We start from the raw sequence: 5,902 nt of genomic DNA, 5'->3' as shown, positions 1-5,902 counted from the left end.
TGCAGAAGGTGGAGGAAGGGAGGGATTGGGATGGGAAGAGGGAGGGAACCGGGGGGGATACAAAGTGAGTAAAGTGTAATTAATAAAGAAAAATAAAATAAAATAAAATGGCAAAAAATTCAGGACACTATAAGAAAGCAAAAATACCCTGACATTTTACCATGCACTAAAATTTTGGTGGAAAAAAAAAAGAAAAAGAAAAACAAAACAAAACAAAAAAACCCACACACTCTATGTCAGTATGTACCTGAATCACACTCTTGAAATAAATTTAAAAAAAGCATCTTGCTGTATATACTCTCCAATAACCTACTTTTCCACCAAATAGCATGTTTTATGTGTCATTCTCATGACCCTTTAAATCTGTGTTTTTGTAGTTACTGCATTGTGCCCTGAAAAGCAAAGATAATATGAAAATGTGTGAGTGAAAGCTCAATCTGTTTTTCTGCTTGCCCACCTTATTCTCCTCCACAGTAAATACAGGGGCTTTCCTCTTACACTCTCCAATATTACTTTATTTAAATGGAGCAAATATAGATTTATATGATTTATACACAAGCCTTTATCTGATACAAGGGTCTGTACTTTGCTTTTCACTTAACATCAAACAGACCCACATCTCCCATGTCAGCGCACAGGAGTCCTTTTCAGATTTGGGCATTTGGGGTGTGTATGTAGCAGAGTTCATTTCATCTGCTCCGTTATTGATAGCAATTTACTCTCAATCAATCCAGAATGTGAGGTGTCATGCACTTTAATCAGAGCATGTCTGACAAAGAACTGAAGAGCAGATATGAGCAGTTTCCTGGATATTATAATTAAAGTGAATGCTAAAAGCGTTACACAAAAGTGATGGAGCCTTTTGTTAATGTCCTAAATGTTGAGGTTCCTGAGCAAACATTTATGAAGGAGGAGATATCTTTTCATCTTATTTTCTATATTATGAACAACAAAACATTGCAATAAAACATTTAAAATGGTATCTGATGAGTTTATTCAGGTAATGAATATTTTATAAGCATGTATCTAGCCAATATAGATTATTTACTTCAACTTGAACAGTAAAGTTAGTTTTAAATTCTATATTAAGCATTTTTTATTTTATTTTTTATCAACTTAATTTCCCAAAATAATTAAAATTGATCATTGCAAGAATTTGTGCAAGGTTGCTCTTTTAAAAAGTATTTTTGCAGACATAAATAATAAAAGACAGTGAACGAATGAGTGAGCGAGTAGCAGGTGGCCGCAGAGCTCCCTCTGCGTGCTTCTCACAGACGTGTGTTAGAGTTCACCCCGCCTGCACAGACGAAGGATCGGCATCTGACTCGGTGAACCTGACTGCACGTGGCCTGTGATCATTTGCTTGTTGACAATTCCTCTCAGATAAATCGCTTCACTTTAAATTAAAAAAAGACAAATCATTTAAAGGTCTGCAGCTACCCGGGGAGTAGGCCAGCTATCTTGTGTGAATGTGTGTGTCTTCAAGAAAAAAAGCCATGAGATGTAGATGAGAGACGAGTTCTTGGTTTCTAACTTTAATAGTGAGGCGACAGGTTTTTAAAGACAAACTACAGCACCTCGCAAAGATAAAAGCAGAATGAAAGACACATAGAGAAAAAGTAGTCTAGTTAACAATCTTGCTTTCCTCCAAAGAGGAATCGGATCTGGAGGGATTAGTGTGTCGTGGAAGAAGAGGAAGTAAAAGGGCTCCGTCTGCAATCTCCTGTGACACAAGTGTCCATAACAGGGCTTGCTGCAGACTGTCACAGAAACTCTGAGTGGAATGATGCTGGAAATCAAGTGTGAGAAAGGAGGGAATCACATGGGAAAATCCTAAGTTCAAGGTAGTTCCACACTGTAGTCTGTGCATGTGCTGGGAGTAACATTTACAGACTGAAATTGCTCTCTTGGTCCATTAGATCACCCTCTTTAGATTTATCTATGAAGAGTGATTTTAATTTGGAGGTTCTCTGTGGCAAGGTAACTTTGGTCAGGGAGTATGTGAATACTTTCTGTGAATAATAAAGCCAGCCCTCTTGTTTGTATGAAATGACACGAAAAGAGATATCAAAGCAAAATTATACATGTTTGGGGCAGGGAACGTGGCTCAGTTGAAAAAGAGCTTGCTTCACATGCATGAGAGCCTGATTCAGATTCCCAGGACTCTTAAAAAGCAGATGAGGCAACATGTCTGTAACCCTACGGCTCTGTGGCCAGTGAACCCAGCCACACCAGTGTGTACCAAGTTTGCTGTAAGACTGTCTCACCAAGTAAGGTGGAAAAAATTGAGGAAATCAGTATCAAGTTCTGATGCCCATTTGCTCACACATGCACACTCATCTGCTCACGCGCGCGCACACACATCCAAATAAGTTGGTTGTAGCAATGCTGTGTCTTCTGCATTTTCTGATGACGGTTCAATGTAAAGGCAGTTAGCATTTTGAATACTTCCTCAGATTCTGTTGCTGTTACAGAGACTGTTTAAGAGAGAGGGGATTAAAAGCTTCAGCGACAGAAGCCTGCAGGTTGCTGCGGTTCTTACCTGCTTTTGCACACTATTTTCTCAAATTTCCAGTGATAGATGTTTCCCTGGTGACTGTCATGAAAGAAAATTGCAATTTTCCTAAGCCTGCTTAAGCACTTCTAGCCTTGACTGAGCTGAACACTTCGGGGACACATTTTTATTTTTCCAGAAATAATTTATAGCTAGTTGCTAGGTTTGCCAATAACTGCAATGTGCATCAAGTAGTGCTTTTCTGTAATTATGTTTGTGTTAGTGTGCTATTATATCATTATCAAATTTTAAATTACTGTAATGCACAAGAGAACATATATTTTATAAGGTTCTAATTATATGACCTGCAGAATATTGTAATTTGGGAGGAAATGCTTGCCTGAGAGTCTTTTCCAAACGCATTCGGAGGGACGTCAGCTCTTGTCACTGTTCAGCTGCGAACTCAGGGAGAATTTCAGCAGAGCCAGCTTGCTGCATACAGAGCTGGCGGCAGTGCCAGCCCACTGAAGAATGTTTGCCGCAGCCGACTATCCATCTTGAAAAGAGATCCAACTGAAAGCAAAAATACTAGAGAAAGAGGAAGACACTAAACACAAGAAAGGGTGGATTACAGCTGAATCGAGCCTCTTCAGGTGTGTCTACATGGCCACTGTGCTTCTTGCTATCTTTAACCTCAAAACCATTTAAACTATTCCCTGTTATTAATTCACAATTCACTTCATTGTTTGCTATAGCTTGGATGTTAAGTGTCCTTCAGAAGGTCACATGCTATAAGCTTAGTCCACAGACTGTGGTTCTATTATTGTCAGGTGGGGGAACATTTAGGAAGGTGGGTCATTAGCCACATACACTTGATGACATATGGGACTTTTTGTCCCTCTATTCTTCTTCTCAGAAATTATAAATGAACAATTTTCCTCTGCTAGGGACTCTCACCATGGTGGCCTGTGTTGCTAGAGTTACAACACAACAGGGCTAAGATAGCAAGAACCAAAACCTCTAAACCCACAAACTAAACAAAGCCTTTCTCTGTTATAAAACAAATTATTTCAGGCAATTTGTCAAAGTGACAAGGAGCTAACATAATGTCCAGTCATAAAACATCAAATAGCTTATGTGTGTATATGTCTGGGGTAACGTAAGTCAGGTTTACAAATCCAGAATATGAAATATTTTGTGCAATCTCAATGGGAATTGGAAATACTAATAGCTATGAAGTGGATATGGGATCTGTAGGAACTGACCTCATTCCCGGCTTCTAGGCTCTAGGGCTGCGATCTCCCAGAGTTGACAGTGAAAACCCCCCATGTGACTTGTAATTTCCTAGATCCCATGCTCACTGAGGTAAAAGAAACAGTGGAGATAATTGTTAGTGATACACCTCATTTAACTCAATATATCTAACATTTCTTATTTAAACATGTGTGGACATAAAGTTATCAATATTGCATTTTGCATTATGATCTAACTGGCCATCCTTCCCACTGGGATGATTTCCTCTGGGGCTAACGGTATCCCAGCTACTCTGTCTTTAAAATCCAACGTGTGTAGTGTGCTTTCGGCACACCTTCACATCTAGCCGCATTTCAAGTACTCAAAGACTGTACGCGGCTGGTGGATACCATACCTAGAAAGCTCAGTTCTAGGTAGGTTTCCCAAAGACTGGACTGCCTACTTCTTAAAATTTTTGAAAACCAAGTAAATTAATAGATTTTTAAAAGCATATTTGTATTGAGGTATAAGAACAAACAAAGAAATTCGCAAATCCCACATGCATTTTGATGATATATCATAAAATACACAGTTGTAGGGTTGGAGAGATGGGCCAACCTTAAGAACATTTGCTGCTCTTGTAGAAGACTCAGGGTTAGTTCCCAGGACCCTCAAGTAGGGTCATAACAGCTTGTAACTCTGTCCCAGGGATCCAACACTGTCATCTGCTCTCTGTGGGCTCTTGAATGCATGTACTGCATTGAAGTTCATGCAGGCAAGTACATGTTCATATTAAATAAGTAAATAAACAAATATTTTAAACGAGCTTTTAGGACAAAAACATAGCTTATTAAGAAAAACTGAATGTCCTTCTTGCGCCTTTTGACTTTCTGATAATACCAGTGAGATGTACTCTTCCTATTTGCTTTTGCACCCACCTCCAAGCCAGACCCACTTAGGTAACAAAACGATCTTCCTAGAATGCTGAAAGCCAGTCCTTTTCTATGGTACAGTTTTGTCTCTGGCCATGAACTTGGATAATGGAGCCTCACAAATATAAAAAGTCCTCCTGGTACCATGCCAGAAAAGGAAGGCAGGGGAATGACATCACTGACTACTTAAAAATTTGATATGCATAAGACCCTGTACACACACACACACACACACACACACACACACACACACACCACGTGTCTCTCTGACTGCATGTGTGTGAAAAGCATGTTTGTCTGTGTGTCTTGCTATGTCCGTGTGTGTGTGTGTGTGTGACAGAGACAGAGACAGAGACAGAGATCACACATACAGTGTCTGTATTGTTCCTGGCTCTCATTCAAGTACAGGATAATGTGGAGTCAAACAGCTTCTTAACCTGCTTTCTCTCTTTACAGCCATTAATCTGTAGGTGAGAAAGTTCTCAGTTATATCAACTTTCATGGGATGCTGTGAGGACTGTAAAGGCTTTTAATCGGATGAGTTTCCTCTTGTAATAAGAACTGGGTATGCAATTTATGCCTAATAAACAGTTTTCATAGGAGGGTAAGAAGGAGAGAATGCATCCAAGTGTTTGTGTAAGTTTGCAAGACTGACCACGCCTGAGGTTTATGGATGCAGTGTCTTTCTAGAATGGGATAGATGCAGTGTTTTCCTTTAGAGGAGGGTGCAGAAAGGGTTGGGATGAGTAAGCACAAAAGCAGGAAGGCAAACACTGCCAAGCTAGAGATCAAATTATACATGCTCTGCTGTTTCTCCCTGGAGCCTTCTGTGGGGGTGTGCCTCAAGGACCTTTTTCCTCTGAGAGTGGTCTCCCTGGAACACACACTACAACAGAAAACAGTCCTTCATTCTTGCTGTAAAGGGCATGGCTCCCCTCATCTTTCTGGCTCATCCTTCTACGGAAGTGACTTTCTTTGGAGCTAAAAGTATCCCAGCTATTTTAAAGTACCTGAGGAATGAAAGACACCATGAGGGCTAGTCTGCCATAGCTATTTCAGTGGTTAAAGATGGCTGAGGCCCAGTCTTTCCATAACTTCGTTGACCATTTTGCTACACCCAGTTCTGGAAAAGAGAAATGATGCTACAATACTAGTGAAGAGAGAATGAGGCTGAGTACTCTATGTCCTACTTTCTAAACTATGACTGAACCCCTGCCATATCTGGATGAGATGAGGAGCCTTA

The sequence above is a fragment of the Meriones unguiculatus genome, chromosome 19 (assembly GCF_030254825.1).
Source record: "Meriones unguiculatus strain TT.TT164.6M chromosome 19, Bangor_MerUng_6.1, whole genome shotgun sequence".
NCBI lineage: Eukaryota > Metazoa > Chordata > Mammalia > Rodentia > Muridae > Meriones > Meriones unguiculatus.
This window is presented reverse-complemented; position numbering follows the sequence as displayed.